We start from the raw sequence: 20,414 nt of genomic DNA, 5'->3' as shown, positions 1-20,414 counted from the left end.
CTCCTCGTAGAAGTCAATCAGGCTTGTTTGGCAGGAGCGATTCCTCATGAATCCATGTTGGTTCGGGATTAAAAGATTATTAGCATCAAGATGCTCCGTAATTGCCTCTTTAATGAAGCTTTCAAAAATTTTGCCCACCTACTTTGATCCAATGAGTGCTTGCCTCCATATTAAGCTGTTCTGCTTGGCCTGTAAAAGCTGAGGAAAGGGCAATAGTATTAGACCTCATTCGGACATTGGATTTTTTCTTCTACGTGAAAATAAAAAAGGACCGAATTTCATCAGTGTGCCGGATCAGAATTACATCAGTATTCGTTCCGAGTCTCAGTTTTTACCATCAGTGTTTCATCCATTTTTCTCTAATATAAGAGTATAAAAAAACTGATCAACATTCTCTATCTTCTTGCATTAGACAGTGAAAACTGGACAACACTAGAAGGCAACTAGGGAGCCATCAGTGTGGTGTTCGAATTTTTCCCAGATCCATAGACTTGAATGTGCGATTTTTATATGTAACTTGGATCAAAATCAAACATGTCTCCCTCTTTTTTTTTCCTTATACTCATCCACAAGACACAGTCACGTGAACCACCCTACAGAATATAATGGGCATGAGGTCTATCATAAAAACATAAATAGAGCATGTACATGAAAAACGGACGTCTGAATGAGGACCTAGAGGTAACAATGCCGCAGAAAATTTCAGCATCTATGACATTATTTTATAGACTTGGGCACCACTCCGTGCTTAATTTTTCACAATTTTGTCCAATTCCAATACAGCTACAGTGTATATCATATATGCAATATAATATTGTAACGTAAAGTTTAGAGCTGGTGCAAATCAATTTGCAAGACTTGGCCCATCGGTAATATGAAGCCCTGAGAGTGCCGCCTCTTAACTGATGTCATCCGCGGCTCCTCTTGATTAGGAGGTCTGACGTGATATCATCGTTGAGGCGTGATGTCCATGAGATGTTGCTCTTAGATGGCTAATCAAAAAAAGAGCCGCGGATACCGGAGGGTAAGAGGCGGTTCTCACGATTTCGGTCCAGCGTTACTTATGGGGCAGATGGGCCGAGCTTTGCAAATTGATTCGCACCAACTCTAAAGTGCAGATTACATTATATTCAATACATCGTAGCGGTATTAGAATTGGAGAAATGACACAATACATAGGTGCCTTTTACAACACGGGTCATTCCCCATGGCACACCATGCATGGGCAACGCTGCTATTTAAGAAGGACTTTAATTTTCCGAGACTTATCCTGCAACGGTGCACCATGGTAATATGACCGAGGGATAGCAACATATTTCCAACTAAGTAAAAAGAACTAGTAAATTCCGAACTCAACGACAATGGTTACAGTAATAACCCCCCACCTACCAATGCTGGTTGCATTATAACCCTATTGCTTGTTTGTGTGGGTTTCCCCCGGGTTCTCCGGTTTCCTCGCACACTCCAAAGACATACTGATAGGGAATGTAGATTGTGAGCCCCAAACGATGTCTGTACAGCGCTGCGGAATATGACGGTGCTATATGAGTAAGATAATTAAATATCAAACCTGATTATTAGGAAAAAGCCTTTAACATTTCCTAGTACAAGGATCTTTACAGTCGTAAAGCCACAGGCCCAATACACCGGGTCTCAACAGATCTTCTTTTTGTGTATTAGTAGACTACACGTACTTCTTGGATATCGCTAGATCGCAGGTCCCCAACTTGTCAACCAGTCAGACGAGAGTTAATGGATGAATAACAATACTCCGCATTCACACATAGAGGAGTCTCCTCCACAACATGCAAAACAGCAGACATTGCAGACGGCTCAGTGCTGCTGCTATACTGCCCTGCTAAATCATTGTGTCTCCTGCGGCACAGTGTCCTGCACTGCATCAGCCACCTACCTCTGACTCCATCCTTGCCCGGGCTGGCGACAAAGAGCGAGGATCCGGCGTTCAGGTGGAGCGATGCCTGTGTCACTTTGCAGTGGATACTCCGTAATGACACAGGAAGGAAAAAAAAAAACAAGAAAGCTTTGTGCTCGTATAGGAGGATGCAGCTAGGTCAGTCCCTCATTGACGAGCAACGTGCGAGCGAGATATACCGTACAGTACAGCTCAGCACATTGTAGCGGTGGGCTGGACCCTATAGCTTCCTCTTCTTCTCCGCCGCTCGTCCACTATGCACTGGGTAATTCCCAATCTCTCCGGTGATTGCAGACATTAGGCAACCTTATTGCAAGGTCAAAGGCCTTCTCATCCTTGCAAGACATAGTCTGAGGCTTAAGAGATTGGAGCCGAACTGTACATAACAGATGATGCGGCACGTGACTTAATGGAATTAAATCAGTCTTTCCTTCACGAGGATGGTTACTTAATGGAATTAAACCCTTCTCCGTTTCTCAAGCGTTGGCAAAACCTAATAGTTCTCCGCCAAATGATTTAATTCCAGAAATAAATAAGGAATCCCTCCTCGGCGGTCATTTATAGGATGCAACAACAATCGGCGACAACAACTCCAATCCACTTTCCACTCCTGCAGATCCACTTTCCACTCCCGCAGATCCACTTTCCGCTCCCGCAGAACCACTTTCCACTTCTGCAGATCCACTTTCCGCTCCCGCAGATCCACTTTCCGCTCCCGCAGATCCACTTTCCGCTCCCGCAGATCCACTTTCCGCTCCCGCAGATCCACTTTCCACTCCTGCAGATCGACTTTCCGTGCTTAGTAAATTGGAGAAACCTCCTTAGCTACACCGGTCGGGGACACGGGGCTCTCGCTCGTTTCTCAGGGTTATCGGACGAGGTGGCATTAAAAGTTGTGGGAAGTTCACAAGAATTCTGACTCAGGCTACGTTTCCTTAAAACTGGTTTAGCCACCCAGGGCGTTAACCCCTGCCTCGCCGGCAGAGTCTTGTACGCGAGTATACAAAGGCAGATTTTGTGCTCCAGCACAACTTCCAAAGAGGATAAAACACAGAAGATGATGTCTATTTAACCCCCTAATAACCGTCATGTCTGGTTACATCAGCTCATCTGGTGCCTTTCTTATGCATTGCATTGGAAGCTGGGTTATGTGTGGAAATATCTGTAGTCATGGCAGATTGTAATTAACGTCGATGACCGCATGTAATGACTGTCTTTTAGGGTGGTGCTTAAAGATGACAAAGACTTGTCTGAATGTCCCCATAAATGTCTACCGGAGCGTGACTGTCACACGGCGTCGCACGGTGCCTGCAGAATATGACTTTAACATTAGCTATGTGTCTTATGGGTTTTGCAGTTTTACGGTCTAAAAATAACATGTCGACTGAGACTAGGGTCACTCGAAGCGAATTTAAAATATTAATATATCAAAGAGCTAATTTTATGGGCAATTTCTTTTTTTTTTACTTAAATGCATGAATTTTGGGTTAAAAATAATTTTGGAATTGGGGTTTCATTAAAAACTTGCAACGTTCTAGCCTCTACGTTGCACTGTCTATTGTTGGCTGAAGAATGAGTTAACTGAGAACCAATCAGTGAGCTGTTCTGACAAGCAGTTTGTAACGCTTTATTTATTTTTCTGAGCTCCTTTCAGACCACATCAAAGTTGAATGTGCAGGGAAACAAGGAGCCTGTAAAAAGCCAAATGGTGCAATATTTTTAATGAAACCCAATTGCAAAAATAAGTTTTAGCCACAAATACATGAATTTAAGTAAAAAAAAAAAAGTATGACTTCAGCATCATAGTAAATGATATAAAATGAAGGGTTTATACTGTACAATAAATCACTGATCCTTGGGAAGGTGCTAGTAAAAAAAAAACGGAGACAGGTAGAGATGAGCAAAAATATTCAAACTACCCAGTTCAGTCGTCCCTGGCAGACGAACTGGGACAATGCGAACTTCTGTGCCAACAATCCTCTGCCCGGCATCCTGGGTGCTGCTGCCACTTACTAGGAGCGACACGTGTCATCATGTCTTGTGAGGTTTAGTGACTAGGCCTCTGGCAACGGCATGGTGTCGCGGAGGCCTATTAAGTGGCAGAGGATAACCAAACTGGAAGCCAGACCAAGGTAGTTCAAATCGTTTTGCTCATTTCTAGTTACAGTCCCCTCTTTCTAGGGGTTGGTGGGGAATGATCATTAAATTATAGAATATTCTACCAATATACCATGGGAAATCCCTCTTAAGTGGAGGGTACTATCACTCCATTCATGTAGGGCTAGCGTTGGTGCAAGGAAGTGTAAACTGGCCAATAGCCCAGTGTCCTTATCTCCAAATGGCCCCTAGCCTTTACAAGCCAGAAACTGAATTGATAATGCTGGTCCTGCATTATCAGTAAAATTTCTAAGCTTGGAAGTTTTCAAGGATCTTTGGTGACATTATGGTCATGTGACCAAAGGTCCTTCACCCTGCGGCAGTATGGAGGAGCTGCAGAGGAGGAGAGAGTATAGCATGTCCTCTGCATTGTGTGTGTAACATGCAGTGTGTGTGCGTGTGTGTAGCACGTAGTGTGTGTGTGAGACATGTAGTATGTTTGTGAGTGTAGCATGGAGTGTGTGTGTGTGTAACATGGAGTGTGTGTGACATGTAATATGTGTGTAGCATGGAGTGTGTGCGTGTAACATGCAGTGTGTGTGCGTGTGTGTAGCACGTAGTGTGTGTGTGTGACATGTAGTATGTGTGTGAGTGTGGAATGGAGTGTGTGTGTGTAACATGGAGTGTATGTGACATGTAGTATGTGTGTAGCACGGTGTGTGTGTGTAACATGCAGTGTGTGTCGTGTGTGTAGCACGTAATGTGTGTTTGACATGTAGTATGTGGGTGAGTGTAGCATGGAGTGTATCTGTGTGTAACATGGAGTGTATGTGACATGTAATATGTGTGTAGCACGGAGTGTGTGTGTGTAACATGAAGTGTGTGTTTGACATGTAGTATGTGTGTGTGTAGTACAGAGTATGTGTAATATGCAGTGTGTGTAGCATGGAGTGTGTGTGTAACATGCAGTGTGTGCGTGTAGCACGGAGTGTGTGGGTAGTATGTTTGTGTGTGCGTGTAGCATGGAGTGTGTGTAACATACAGAGTGTGTTGCATATACTCTTAGAAATACCAGATGCGCAGATGAACGGTCTTAGGTGTAAACATGTCGGCAATCACCCAGCGATAGAGCAACGGCTCATTTATTGGACCGTTTATACTGGTATAAGAATCATCATTCTCGGCAGCACATTGGCCAGTGTGCTGCTCATAACATGATATTGTATGAGGACAGAATGATCCAGTAGCAGAAGTAATTGTTCTGTCCCCATCATTCTTCATCAGCCTGCGTAATCAAGTGCTGAACGACCTGAATGTAGTCTATGGGAGCTTACTTAACAGTGTAAATGCACTCCAGTATTTTAATTTTTTTTCAATTTACACCTATTAAATTAGGACCATAAGGGTATGTGCATATGTTAAGTATTTGCTGCAAACATTTCTGCCATACGGGTCCCATGGCAGGAAAAATGCTGCATAAACATGTGCTTTTTACTGAGATTTTGCCACATTTTTGCCGAATTTTTGATGCATTTCTAATCCGTATTTTCCATTTATTCAAACGTCTGTATATTTCCAGTACCGGAAAAAACGGTATTGGAGATATCCGTATCCCATGTGTCCGCGTGTCACGCGTGTGTCAACCATGTGCCACATCAGGATCACACAGATCAGCGCCAGGGAATCAGCAATACAGTTAATGCTGTTCCCAAGTGCCGGGTGCTGAACGCTGCCATCATCATGGTTACCTGCTGGCGCTGCACCAGCAATGATGAGGGTAGTGGTAGTCTGCTCCCGCAGTGTCCCTGTGTAAAAAAAGATTAAAATAATAAAATCCTTATACTCACCTGTCCTAGGTGACCCCCGCTGTAATCCTCTGACCGCTAACGCCGAGGAGCCTGGGAGAATGAGCTGCACCAGCGAGCGGGCCCCGGAGCTGCGCTCAGTGAGTGACATAACACCGCTACTGAGCTCAGCTCCGGAGCCGCTCATTCTTTCTGGCTCCTCAGCGTCAGCGGTCAGAGGATTACAGCGGGGGACACCTAGGACAGGGGAGTATATGGATTTTATTATTTCATTCTTATTTTTACACAGGGACACTGCGGGAGCAGAAACCACTACCCTCATCATTGTCCCTGCTGGTGCTGATCGCAGCGCCGGCAGAGGACAATAATGAGGGCAGCGTTCAGCACCCGGCGCTTGGGAACAGCGCTAACTGTACACTGATTCCCAGGCACCGGTATGCGTCACACTGATTTCATCCGTGTGTGATCAGCATGAGACACTTTTGCGGACCATGTATCCGCAAAAAAATGGACATGTCAGCGCGTGGAGCAAACGGTCTGTGGAAACACACAGACATGTGTACAGAAGAATAGATTTGAATGGGTCTGCGTGTGTTAGTGTCTCCGGTACATGTGGAAACTGTCACCACACGTACCGGATGCACTGATGTGTGAAGAGCCCTTAGAACGGGTAAAAAACGCTGAAAGAATTGCAGATTTGACACTGCTTCAAATCTGTAAGGAAAAAATAAGCTGCGTGTGCATGAGATTCCAGTAATTTCATTCACAATGCAGGGACAGTAAAATACTACATTTTCCGTGGCAAAAACATGCAGGAAAAATGTGACAACAAAGAGATGTGTGAACATACCCTAACAGTGCTCAAATTTAGCTTGTGCTGTAGTTAAATGAGATCCCTCTGCGTTGTCTGATTTGAAGCAAAACTGGTGTAAATCGGGGTACACATAAAGGATATGGTCCTACTGCCGAGAATAGATCCAATTATAGATTGATCACACATGCTCAACCACCATCCATGGGTGCCACTATATATGCAAGGGGGTGCCAATACTGTAGCTTGTAAATAAGCATTATTCTAAACAGGCTTACTGTAAATGTCATAGGAACCCAACCAGAACGCTATCCGGCATTATAATAGGGAAGACCTTTCCTTTAGATAGGCGATCAATGTTTGATCCTTGGAGACCCAACCTCCTGGTCCTCCCGCTGATCAGTACAATGAAGAGCAGGGCGTCTTTATCATTCTTTATGTAGGCTGCTTGGGCAGCTGTGCCCGTCACTGCCACTGGCCACATTTACCTATCGAACCAACATTAAGAGTAACTGGTTAATTTTTTTACATACATTGTAATTCAGAATTTTTTGAAAAAACTAAAACAAAACACTAATAAAAGTTACATAATAAAAGGCCTGATTCATCCTTTGCATTTCTTTTAGGTCACTTTCATTTTTTTTTGCACCAAAGTCTTCAAAATGCTCACCATGCTCTTTATTTTTGCCTTTAACATTTTTTGCACGTTTTAATAGCAATAAGTTGCATGTTCCATTGAGATGTCGTACACAACTATACCACCTGCACAAAAAAAACCAGGGGATGACCGTAGTATATTTGGGCAAATAATTTTGCAACTTTTAAAAAGCTGCAATTGATTGAATTGATCACAAATATCTGGAAAAGAAAAAACACACTCACACATGGTGAATATAAATGAAAAAAAAAAAAATAGGTGAGCACATACAAAATAGACTTATAGGGGTTGTCTTCTACTCGGACAACCCCTTCTGAATTCCTATGTTTCCCCCCCCCCCGTAAAATAATACTTACACTCACCTGCGGTGCCGTTCCAGCGGTGTCAGCACTGACTCTCCCGGGGCTCGCATGACATTATGTCATGCAATTCCTTCGGTCAGTCAGCGCTGGCTTCACTCTCTTCTCCTTTGGATGCAATTGACATCCGGAGGAAGTGATAGCAGTGACTGCTCTATCATTTGCACTGGATGTCTTGATTCGTCCGAAGGTGGGGAGAATGAAGCCAGCACTAATTGGCTGCAGCAATCGCGTGACATAATGTCTAGTGATCCTCGGGACACTAGGTGCAATTTAAAAGAAGAATTAGACATAAATCAAAAATAGACTTAAAAACACCAAAAACTTAAAAAATAATGAAGCGGGGCCAAAGTGTGTTATCTGACATTTCTTGCCTCAGATGACAACTTATGACTGTGAGTTAGGGTTGACTTTAACACATATTTTAGTAAATATACAGTCATAACCTGAGTCTTTTGGACGTCAAATCGAAATTGGAAATAATTCCCCCAGCTGGGAAAAAAAACTGGGACCGGTGAATCTCCAGGTCCTGGGTACGACCGCAACCTCTGCATCCCCGAATACAATTCTGAGCATGTAAGATATTGGGGAGTTGCAATTTTAAAAATTCTGATATACTATTGAAATTGGTTCAAGCGATGATCGTCGGGTGAAAGACGCTCTGACACTAAAGTTTTGAAGAATTATGCCAGATCCCCCCAGCCCCATGTTATAATGTCTGAACAAATCCCGGTCACTGGTCAGCAGGTGATGGAACTAGAACCTGGATGTTTCTATCTTTAGTCTTGTACATTTTTAATGATAGTTTCCTGGATATTGATTTGCAAGTAATGGCTAGAAAATACCGAATGCAGGAGAGGCCGGTGTTGTACGCTAGAGGGTTGGAGGACACAGAAATGTACAACAGACATGACAGTGGTCCCCAAAGCAGTGCTTAAGGCCACGGCCCCACTATCAGTATTCGGTCAGTATTTTTTCTGAGGAGTTGGAGCCAAAACAAGGTGAGGAACAATCAGGGAAAAGGTATAATCTAAACAAGTCACCAATTCTGCATTTATCACCCACTCCTGGTTTTGGCTCCCACTCCTGAGAAAAAATACTGACCGAATACTGACCAAATCCTGATAGTGGGACCGTGGCCTTACACTGAGCCTGCTGCTATAATGTGGCTTCAAACTGCAAATAGAGCAGTTTGTAAGGCAGAAAAACAGACCCTTTTCATGCCATTAAGTCTATTCTAAAGTATATAGTCGTTATTTTAGAAAAGTAAAAAAAAGTTATGAAAGGCTATGTTCACACGTTGTTTTTTTTGATGCAACCAAAACTTGCTCTCTTGGCTGTAAAAAAGCTGCTTACAAAAAGCAGGTTTTGCTGCGTATTTGCTGTTTTTTTTGGGGTGCAGATTATATGTGTCATTTGTCTGCAGTACATGTTTCATAAAGTTAGTTTCATTCACCAAAAAAAGCAGCAAAAACACAGGGTTGCATTTTTTGCAGGGCTTTTGCACTTTCTAAAAGCTTTCTGCGGTCAAAAAACGCTGAAAGAATTGACATGCTGTAATTTCCCCAAAAAACAGCAGTTTTCCAATTTAGTTAGGAAAAAAAGCAAGTGTGTGCATGAGGTTTCTGAAATTACAGTAAAAAGCAGCTTTTAATTTGCATAACAACAGCGCATTAAAAAACGCCGCAACAATGCAATGTGTGAACATAGCCTAAAAAGGGAAAAATTCAATAACTCCCACAAAAAAGATCTTCAACATTTATATATTTGTACTTTTCATTCTGTCCAATTAAGATCTCATGTGAAAGTTAGATTAATACTTTTCCCTCTATGTAATACCTGGAACAGAACTAATTAAAGTGAGTCACACATCAGTATGCCAAAAAGAGTCATTGGCCTTCAGGCTACAGTCTGAGAACAGGACACATGGTGATTTACAAGTCACATGTGAACCCCTTGTGATATTTGACTTCAACATGCTGCTTTGGGAATCAACCGTCTCTATAGTAAAGCTGCCGATGTGTGAGTCAGGTGATCTCTCCCTGCTCGGTCAGATGGAAAAAAAAACAGGCGCAAACGATTTTAGTGGGGAATTCAGGGAGCGTTAATGCACCCCACTACTAAAGTGCTTATATTTAGCTGGGATCTTATCATGACACTAATCTCCGGTTGCTGGATGGGAGCTGAGAAAACTTTCCTTTTCAGCTGAAGATATTCACGACTCTTCTTTTGATTAGCCGGCCTGGCGCAACATCATCATGTGCCATCATGCCAGGCCGGCGAATCAAAGGAAGAACCAAAGATGCCGAGAGGTAAGAAGTGGTTTCCATGGCTCCTGTCCAGCAGCCAGAAATTAAGGGGGTGGTCCAGTACTGTTTACCCCTAGTAAAATAATAACACTTATACTCACCTCCGGTACTGTTCCACCGATGTTGGCACTTACAGTGGTGGCCAAAAGTATTGGCACCCCTGCAATTCTGTCAGATAATACTCAGTTTCTTCCTGAAAATGATTGCAATCACAAATTCTTTGGTATTATTATCTTCATTTAATTTGTCTTCAATGAAAAACACAAAAAGAATTGTCCTAAAGCCAAATTGGATATAATTCCACACCAAACCTAAAAAAGGGGGTGGACAAAAGTATTGGCACTGTTTGAAAAATCATGTGATGCTTCTCTAATTCGTGTAATTAACAGCACCTGTAACTTACCTGTGGCACCTAACTGGTGTTGGCAATAACTAAATCACACTTGCAGCCAGTTAACATGGATTAAAGTTGACTCAACCTCTGTCCTGTGTCCTTGTGTGTACCACATTGAGCATGGAGAAAAGAAAGAAGACCAAAGAACTGTCTGAGGACTTGAGAAACCAAATTGTGAGGAAGCATGAGCAATCTCAAGGCTACAAGTCCATCTCCAAAGACCTGAATGTTCCTGTGTCTTCCATGCGCAGTGTCATCAAGAAGTTTAAAGCCCATGGCACTGTGGCTAACCTCCCTAGATGTGGACGGAAAAGAAAAATTGACGAGAGATTTCAACGCAAGATTGTGCGGATGGTGGATAAAGAACCTCGACTAACATCCAAACAAGTTCAAGCTGCCCTGCAGTCCGAGGGTACAACAGTGTCAACCCGTACTATCCGTCGGCGTGTGAATGAAAAGGGACTGTATGGTAGGATACCCAGGAAGACCCCACTTCTTACCCCGAGACATAAAAAAGCCAGGCTGGAGTTTGCCAAAACTTACCTGAGAAAGCCTAAAACGTTTTGGAAGAATGTTCTCTGGTCAGATGAGACAAAAGTAGAGTTTTATGGGAAAAAGCATCAACATAGAGTGTACAGGAAAAAAAAAGAGGCATTCAAAGAAAAGAACACGGTCCCTACAGTCAAACATGGCGCAGGTTCCCTGATGTTTTGGGGTTGCTTTGCTGCCTCTGGCACTGGACTGCTTGACCGTGTGCATGACATTATGAAGTCTGAAGACTACCAACAAATTTTGCAGCATAATGTAGGGCCCAGTGTGAGAAAGCTGGTTCTCCCTCAGAGGTCATGGGTCTTCCAGCAGGACAATGACCCAAAACACACTTCAAAAGGCACTATAAAATGGTTTGAGAGAAAGCACTGGAGACTTCTAAGGTGGCCAGCAATGAGTCCAGACCTGAATCCCATAGAACACCTGTGGATAGATCTCAAAATGGCAGTTTGGAGAAGGCACCCTTCAAATATCAGGGACCTGGAGCAGTTTGCCAAAGAAGAATGGTCTACAATTCCAGCAGAGCATTGTAAGAAACTCATTGATGGTTACCGGAAGCGGTTGTTCGCAGTTATTTTGGCTAAAGGTTGTGCAACCAAGTATTAGGCTGAGGGTGCCAATACTTTTGTCTGGCCCATTTTTGGAGTTTTGTGTGAAATGATCAATGATTTGATTTTTGCTTCATTCTCTTTTGTGTTTTTTCCTCGCAAGCAAATTAAATGAAGATAATAATACAAAAGAATTTGTGATTGCAATCATTTTCAGAAAGAAACTGAGTATTATCTGACAGAATTGCAGGGGTGCCAATACTTTTGGCCACCACTGTACTCTCCCCGGGATCTTGTGACATTGTTATGTCACGCAATCTCTGTGGCCAATCACCACTGGCTTCACTCTCTCCATCTTTGGACAAATCACATACATCCAAAGGAAGTGAGAGAGCAGCAGCGCTGTTTTCCTCCAGATGTATGTGATTTGTCCGAAGGCGGGGAGAGTGAAGCCAGTGGTGATTGGCCACAGGGATTGCATGACATAACAATGTCATAAGATCCCTGGGCGAGCAAGTGCCGACATCGCTGGAACGGGAGGTGAGTATAAGTGTTATTATTTTACTAAGAGGAAACAGTAGTGGACCACCCCCTTCATTTCTGGCTGCTGGACAATGACACAAGGGTAACATAGAGATTGAGAAGGGGTTGTTCGAGTAGTGGACAACCCCTTCAATGTTGTGCAGGATGGACCAAGTCCTGCAAATCAATTTGCACCAACTCCTGTGGAAAGTGAAACCTGTAATGGAGCCCCTCAAAACATTATATACCTTGAAATGAAATGTTGAGGAATGGTGTATTTTTTTCATTTTCATCCCCTGTGCCTATTACAGCCCTCAGTGTAATGTGTACCATGTGATACTCCTTTTACCCTTTGGAGGTGCTGCAGGGAAATTAAACACTTGTTTATCAGGAACATCCACAGATTACTGTTAATTGCTTGAGTCTCAGTAGCAGAAAACATTACAAGTATCTACTTTCATGGGACAAGCAGAAAGTTTTATTACTTTTTCCAAAACTGACAACTCCTTTAGAGCACCACACCGACATTTTTAATTTAATGCTGGAGTGGTGTCACTAATCTAAGTTCCTTGTCCCCAGTATTATACTTACCAGACACTGTCTTCTGCTGTTCTCAGAGGCACTGTGGTCGGTCTCCAGGTCTGTGACCTGCTTGATTGCTGCAGTGTTTTCTGGAAAGATCTGGAAGTCACTACTCAATGTAAGTCTGCGTGCCCACTATGCGTTTTTCAAGCGTTTTTGCTGCGGAATTTCCTCCGCGAAAACGCTTAAAAAACGCTTGGTAATACATGCCCCATGGTCCCCAATGATAGTCCGCATGTGCTGTGCACATGCTGCAGAAATTTCCGCTGCGGAAAAATACGCAAGCATGTCCATTAATTTTGCGGACACGCAGCGTAATTGCTGCCATTGACTTAGAATCATAGAATCATAGAATGGTAGAGTTGGAAGGGACCTCCTGGGTCATCTGGTCCAACCCCCTGCTCAAAGCAGGATTCACTAAATCATCTCAGACAGATGTCTGTCCAGCCTCTGTTTGAAGACGTCCATTGAAGGGGAACTCACCACCTCTCGTGGCAGCCTGTTCCACTCATTAATCACTCTAACTGTCAAAAAGTTTTTTCTAATATCTAATCTGTGTCTCCTCCCATTTAGTTTCATCCCATTGCTTCTAGTCTTTCCTTGTGCAAATGAGAATAAAGATGATCCTTCTACAATGTGACAGCCCTTGACATATTTGTAGACAGCTATTAAGTCTCCTCTCAGTCTTCTTTTTTGCAAGCTAAACATTCCCAAATCCTGCAACCGTTCCTCATAGGACATGGTTTGCAGACCAGTCACCATTCTGGTCGCTCTTCTCTGAACTTGCTCCAGTTTGTCTATGTCTTTTTTAAAATGTGGTGCCCAAAACTGTACACAGTATTCCAGATGAGGTCTGACCAAAGAGGAGTAAAGACCGATAATGACTTCACGTGATCTAGACTGTATGCTTCTGTTAATGCATCCCAGAATTGTATTTGCCTTTTTTGCTGCTGCATCACACTGTTGACTCATGTTCAGTCTATGATCTATTAGTATACCTAAGTCTTTTTCACATGTACTGTTGCTTAGCTCTATTCCTCCCATTCTGTATATGCTTTTTTCATTTTTATTGCCCAGATGTAGTACTTTGCATTTTTCCCTGTTAAAAACCATTCTGTTGGTTGCTGCCCACTGCTCCAGTTTATTTAGGTCTTTTTGAATCCTCTCTCTCTCTCTTCTCTAGTATTAGCTATCCCTCCTAGCTTTGTGTCATCAGCAAATTTAATCAGTTTACCCTCAATTCCTTCATCTAAATCATTGATAAAGATGTTGAACAATACAGGTCCCAGGACGGAGCCCTGTGGTACCCCACTTGAGACATTCATCCAGCTGGATGTGAAGCCATTTACAACCACCCTTTGAGTCCGATCACTAAGCCAGTTATGAATCCACCTAACAGTTGCCTGGTCCATTGCATACTTGGTCATTTTTTCAATAAGGATGGTGTGAGATACTTTGTCAAATGCTTTGCTGAAGTCAAGATATACTATATCTACAGCATTTCCCTGATCCACCCAGTCAGTGATTCTGTCATAGAAGGAAATTAAGTTAGTCTGACATGACTTGTTAGTTACAAACCCATGCTGACTCTGGTTAATCACTTCATTCTTATCCATGTACTTACATACATGTTGTTTAATAATTTGTTCAAAGATCTTTCCTGGTATAGAAGTCAGACTCACCGGCCTATAGTTCCCTGGGTCCACCTTCTTCCCCTTTTTGAAGATAGGAACAACATTTGCTCTTCTCCAGTCTTCTGGGACTTCTCCTGTTCTCCAAGAATTTTCAAAGATTATGGAGAGTGGTTCTAAAATTTCTTCTATGATCTCCTTCAGTACTCTGGGGTGTAATTGCATTGAATCGCTTAATATCCGCATGACTACATGTGCACATGCTTATATTAAGCGATTCAATGTGCGGATGGTACTCAGGTCTGGAGAAGAGGAGACTCACCTCCAGACCCAGGTACCAAAGAATTTAAAATAAAAAAATACATTATACTCACCTTCTGATGGGCCCCGGTCTCCAGTACGATGCGTCCCGTCTCTTGTACAGCTCACGATGGTCTAAAAGGACCTGCGGTAACGTAATTTAGTCATGTGACAGGTCATGCGACCGCTGATGTCGGCGGTTGCGTGACCTGTCACATGAGTAAATGACGTCACTGCAGGTCCTTTTAGACCATCGCGAGCTGTACAAGAGGCCGGACGTACCAGAGAAGGAGACCGGTGGCCATCGGAAGGTAAGTATAATGTTTATTTTTTACCATTTTTATTCTTTTTTTAACTATTAACTTGGTCACACTATATAAATCCATCCCAGTTGCATGGATTTATATAGTGTGACCAAGTTGTCAAGCACTTTCCAAGTGATGCTAAAATCGTTTGGAAAGCGCTTGATAACCCGCATGCAGAAATGCATGTGGGGCGCCCTGAGGGTTCGGTTGCCACAGGGGTATTGCACCTCAACCAGAGGTGTGATATTCCACTCCCAGGTAAGGATGGAGTGTGGACCAGGGCTCAGTTAGCTGCACATACACATACACTCCTCATTTCCGGGGGACAGCTCGACGGTGCTCCCATCTTATTGCAGGCACAACTGACCATGTCCCTGGCTGGAGTGGGGAGGGGGGAGAGAACCCAGTGGTGTAGGAGCAGAAGGGGACGGTTTCTGGAGCACAGGAAGGAACTCATTGGGTGCAGGTCACCTGAGCTCAGACACAGAGAAGCAGATAAAAGGTGGGGGCCATCTTAGGAGGCAGTCCAGTCAGTCAGAGCAGAGTGAAGGAGTAGAGAGCTGACAGGGAGGCGAGGCTCAGCCTGAGCTCAACTCCACGAGGCAGGCCTAGAGAAAAGGCCGAGGCCAGAGAGGAGAAGAGAAGAAGGAGGAAGAGAAGGAAGGAAAGAGGAGGGACAGAGGAGTAGAAAGGCTCCAGAAACAAGAAGGCAGAAGGGACCCTAAGAGAGCAGAACGGACAGCAACCGTTGCAAACCCGCGTTATATCGGGTGAAGGGTCAGGCCGTGGAAGGGTACCGGATTCCCAAGTTGGTGGAGGTAAATCATCCCTCAGCCAAGAACCAGAGGTCGTGATCATTTATTGGTGCGACCCCTGGCTACACCCGCTAGGAAGGCACCACATAGGGTCAGGGAAACTGGCGTCAAGTTTTACCAGAGAAGGCCCGAGGCAGCTGGACGGAAGCGTGGTCACTGGTGGGGCACGAGAGGCCAGATAAAGGATGGAAGGGGGTCCTGTGCCATACTCTTGAAATGCCTGGGGGTTGACCGAGCCCCTCACCTGGTGGACGCAGCACGGCTTGGGTAGTCATTGCTGACAGAAGTGACTTGGAAAACAACTGTGAGTAAAAGGCCTGAACTGCACCATTAGACTCTGTGTGATTTATGCTGCGCCTGCACCATCACCCCCAGCATCCACCTACATTGCCCTGAGGCTACACTCTTCCCGTGGGGAGTTAGCCTATCCCTGTGCTGCACACCAACACCAGCCTCAGCGGTCTGCCTTGCAGCGGCGGTCGTCCTTGACCGCAATCCACGGGTGGCGTAGTCGGACATTCAAAACACTGATAAATAGACTGCCACAACTTTTGGTCTGACCACCCTGAGCCACGGGATCGGGTTGCCACTACTACCCCCAGCATTGTACTAGAAGGCCCGGTTCCGGGTACCCCACGGCCCAGGGGGCGAGTCACATGCAAAAACGCTTGACAAACGCTTCTACCTGGCGGGAAAAAAGCATGTAAAATCCGCATGCGTTTTTCTTGCCAGGGAGATGCTTAAAAAATCTGCAGCATTTCTGCATCGTGGGCACTTAGCCTTAAGGTCTATGAGACTCAAAAGGGGGCCAGGACGCGTCTCTCATAAACTTACATTGAGAACTTGTGACCATTACCTCTTACTTCCAGTCAGTCAGGAATTGAGGTCACAAGATGGTGGAGCGGGACCAGAGTGGAGCTGGGAAGAGCAGAAGACAGCGATGGGTAAGTATAAGACCAGAGTGGTGCTTTAACAGCATGTGTAGATAATGGAAAAAAATAAACTATTTTGCTCCGTGATCACTTCATTTTTACCCTTTATTCTGTGGTTAAAAACTACAAATATGCTTATATATTTTTGCAATCATTTTGCATTTTTGTACTTCTCTTTAATCACAGGTTTTCTTTCGCCTCCAGACATAACAATAAATTCAAAATTCTGCTGCCTTCCTTTCAGTAGAGCCTTGTGAGACCGTAAATCTATTAAACACATGACTGTCTGTCTGCATGCTTTAGATACAAACCAGAAGAATTTTTACTTTTCACTTTGGCTGTGAATGACAATGAAATTTGACAGAAGTCTGATATCCAGAATAAGTAAATGATATACAAAGTGAAGGTGGCGACACAGGTTAGACTTAACGCCCCCACACACCTTCGACTAATGTAGTCTGAATCCGCTGATATCGACAAGATCAGCCAACACTCTACTGTATATGGGGGTTCCGGCCGATTGATGGTTGGGGTGGTGGGAGATGTCTATTGTTCTCCCAGAGATAAGCCATTGCCGGCGGCTCTCTCAAGGAGAACATGAGATCTCGACCAAACGATGAGAGATGTGTATGGGAGAGAAGGCCAAGATGGCTGTCATCGAATGATCAACCAAAGTATCACTCGGCTGACAGCCATCTGATGTGTACGACCGGCTTTAGGTCGGCCAAACCCGCCAATTTCAGAAGGACCAGCTCACCAACTAATGTGCAAGGCATGGTTGTCCTATGTTAGAGAGAAGTAAAAGAATTTGAAATGCTGCATTTTAACTTATTGATACTGTTGTCAAGGGTGTGTCAGGTTTGACAGACAGTCAGTCTGGATCCGGCTGTAGAAGCCTTGCAGACACCTTCTTGATCCTTTCATCATCCCTTCCTCTTTAGGACCCAGCGGTGATCTCCACCTTCTGCTGCTAATTGACACACCCTTACAGGATCTATAAATACACTCAGTTTCTCAAGAGAGTTTCTGGAGATAGAGTTAATTCCTCTGTTCAGGTCTTTAATTCTAGCAGTTGGCTAGATTCTCCTTGGAGTTCCTTTGTGGATTGTAGTCGCTATCTCTCTAGTGTCTTCTCAAAGCTAAGTGTATCCCCTTGTATGTTTCCCTTGTTTGTCTTTAGTTGCAGTGGGGCTGACTAGTGCTCACCACTCCCACTCCCTACCTAGGGCCTAGCTCTAGAGTCAGCCAGGACTAAGGTATCCTGCTCGGCGATAGGTGCAGAACCTATTTAGGGACGGTAGGGGAGTCAGGGTGTTGTTAGATCTGCTTGGGGGTCTCCACTCCCCCTTCCCTAGTTGCTGGGCTTCCCCCCCTTTTCCCATCGTTGTACACTGGGTTCTTCACATACCTAACATGACAACTATGCTCTCATGGAAGATAATCTGCTGCCAGAGGGAACACAAGCCCGTTCAGCTGAACCGAGGGTGCATGTGTATGGGGAGTTTGTTAGAAATAGCTGTTACCAAAGGAACTTGTAGAAAACACATGGCCACTTTTACTAAACTGTGTGGATGACAATTTTGAAATGTTGCTCAAGTGGGGAGGCTTTTAAAGGGAAACTGTAATCGGATTCATGCTCTTCGAACCTCGCACACCATTTGTCAAACAATAGCAGCATTATTGCAGCCATGTATATTTTTCTTCTAAAAGCTACAGCTTTTCAGGAAAAAATAAACATTCTTTGAAAAGCCATCTGAGGGCTACGAGTCTTGAATTCCTAATCCAATGCAATCCCCCGTTGACTACTTCATGCTCCACTCCCCTATACCGACAAGTCTCCCCCGAGACACACACATGGGGAGAGACCTGTCAGTCTAAAGGATTGTGTCAGGCAGAAACCGCCGGAGACGTTCCTTGGACTATCGAAGACACACAGTCCCCAGCATTTCAAAGTATGTTTTCCCTACAATGTTGCATCGTGTTGGAGTAAATCATACACAAACAAAAAAATGTATGTCCGTGTTATAGGCAGCATGAATCTACTAACAGATTCCCCTTAATATATGAAATGTTCTGAAGTAAGCATCCATTGGGGGGTCTTGTACTTAGCAGGAACAAGAAGGTCAGAGCCTTGTTCTGGTAAGGCCTAGTTGCAGCTGTGACCCCTTCTCCTACACCACGGGCATGGTAGGTGGTACCATAAATGATATCAAAGACAACATACATGTGACCGGAATCATTCTTCATCACTGTATATGGAATTTCCTCACCAAGTGTAGCTGAGGAAATAGTCAAAAGTTTGGTATTTCATGACACAGCAAATATATAAAGAAGGTTACTATAATACAGAAGCATAGTTCAGTTCCCCAGAGAGCTAAAAAAGCACAAAGACTGCAATATAATCCATATAAACACACAAAAAAATACATTGGTAAAGTCTGCAATCTCAGACCACACCTGATTTCCAGAGTAAAGGTCCTCTTTAGAGTGAATCAAGGGGCATCCACTCCCCGTAGCCGCATTGACTCTTGCTCTGGTGTATTTTTTTATGTGGATTTTAAAGTGTATCCGCTTCAAAATCCCCATATAAAAACTCCATTTGAACATACTCGTAGATGATTGGACATTATTCAAACAGCCAGCATGTAAAACTAATGCTCCCCATACACATTAGACTAACGTTGGCCAAGACTAGGGTTAGGCCGACAAACGAATGTCTGACCCCTGAAGAAGACTGGTCCGAAACGCACGTCGGGGTGGATGCACTCATTTGGTGTGAGTCCCAGGTAATCTATTATTTCACTCCTACTTACAACATCACTATATACAGTGGTGGCCAAAAGTATTGGCACCCCTGCAATTCTGTCAGATAATACTCAGTTTCTTCCTGAAAATGATTGCAATCACAAATTCTTTGGTATTATTATCTTAATTTAATTTGCTTGCAAGGAAAAAACACAAAAGAGAATGAAGCAAAAATCAAATCATTGATCATTTCACACAAAACTCCAAAAATGGGCCAGACAAAAGTATTGGCACCCTCAGCCTAATACTTGGTTGCACAACCTTTAGCCAAAATAACTGCGAACAACCGCTTCCGGTAACCATCAATGAGTTTCTTACAATGCTCTACTGGAATTGTAGACCATTCTTCTTTGGCAAACTGCTCCAGGTCCCTGATATTTGAAGGGTGCCTTCTCCAAACTGCCATTTTGAGATCTCTCCACAGGTGTTCTATGGGATTCAGGTCTGGACTCATTGCTGGCCACCTTAGAAGTCTCCAGTGCTTTCTCTCAAACCATTTTATAGTGCTTTTGGAAGTGTGTTTTGGGTCATTGTCCTGCTGGAAGACCCATGACCTCTGAGGGAGACCCAGCTTTCTCACACTGGGCCCTATATTATGCTGCAAATTTTTTTGGTAGTCTTCAGACTTCATAATGTCATGCACACGGTCAAGCAGTCCAGTGCCAGAGGCAGCAAAGCAACCCCAAAACATCAGGGAACCTCCGCCATGTTTGACTGTAGGGACCATGTTCTTTTCTTTGAATGCCTTTTTTTTTCCTGTACACTCTATGTTGATGCTTTTCCCAAAATGCTCTACTTTTGTCTCATCTGACCAGAGAACATTCTTCCAAAACGTTTTAGGCTTTCTCAGGTAAGTTTTGGCAAACTCCAGCCTGGCTTTTTTATGTCTCGGGGTAAGAAGTGGGGTCTTCCTGGGTATCCTACCATACAGTCCCTTTTCATTCACACGCCGACGGATAGTACGGGTTGACACTGTTGTACCCTCGGACTGCAGGGCAGCTTGAACTTGTTTGGATGTTAGTCGAGGTTCTTTATCCACCATCCGCACAATCTTGCGTT

At 44.0% G+C, this 20,414-nt stretch overlaps 1 protein-coding gene across 9 annotated transcripts in view; it reads right to left on the bottom strand.

Moving 5' to 3' along the window:
* The window catches only part of IQSEC1 (IQ motif and Sec7 domain ArfGEF 1), a 913,452-nt gene that overhangs the window by 152,609 nt on the left and 740,429 nt on the right, over positions 1-20,414 (bottom strand). Inside the window, exon 1 of one of the 9 annotated variants that reach the window (XM_073644475.1) lies at positions 1,913-2,052. The exons of the other annotated variants lie outside the window; for them this stretch is intronic. The gene's annotated coding sequence lies outside the window, so the exon portion shown is untranslated. Of the gene's footprint in view, positions 1-1,912; positions 2,053-20,414 lie in introns of those variants that run through there. 9 annotated transcript variants of the gene reach the window in all.

The sequence above is a fragment of the Phyllobates terribilis genome, unplaced genomic scaffold, assembly GCF_046119375.1.
Source record: "Phyllobates terribilis strain yellow unplaced genomic scaffold, ASM4611937v1 Scaffold_8__6_contigs__length_399053987, whole genome shotgun sequence".
NCBI lineage: Eukaryota > Metazoa > Chordata > Amphibia > Anura > Dendrobatidae > Phyllobates > Phyllobates terribilis.
Note: the sequence above shows the minus strand (reverse complement) of the source record. Positions and strands in the feature narration are given on the sequence as shown.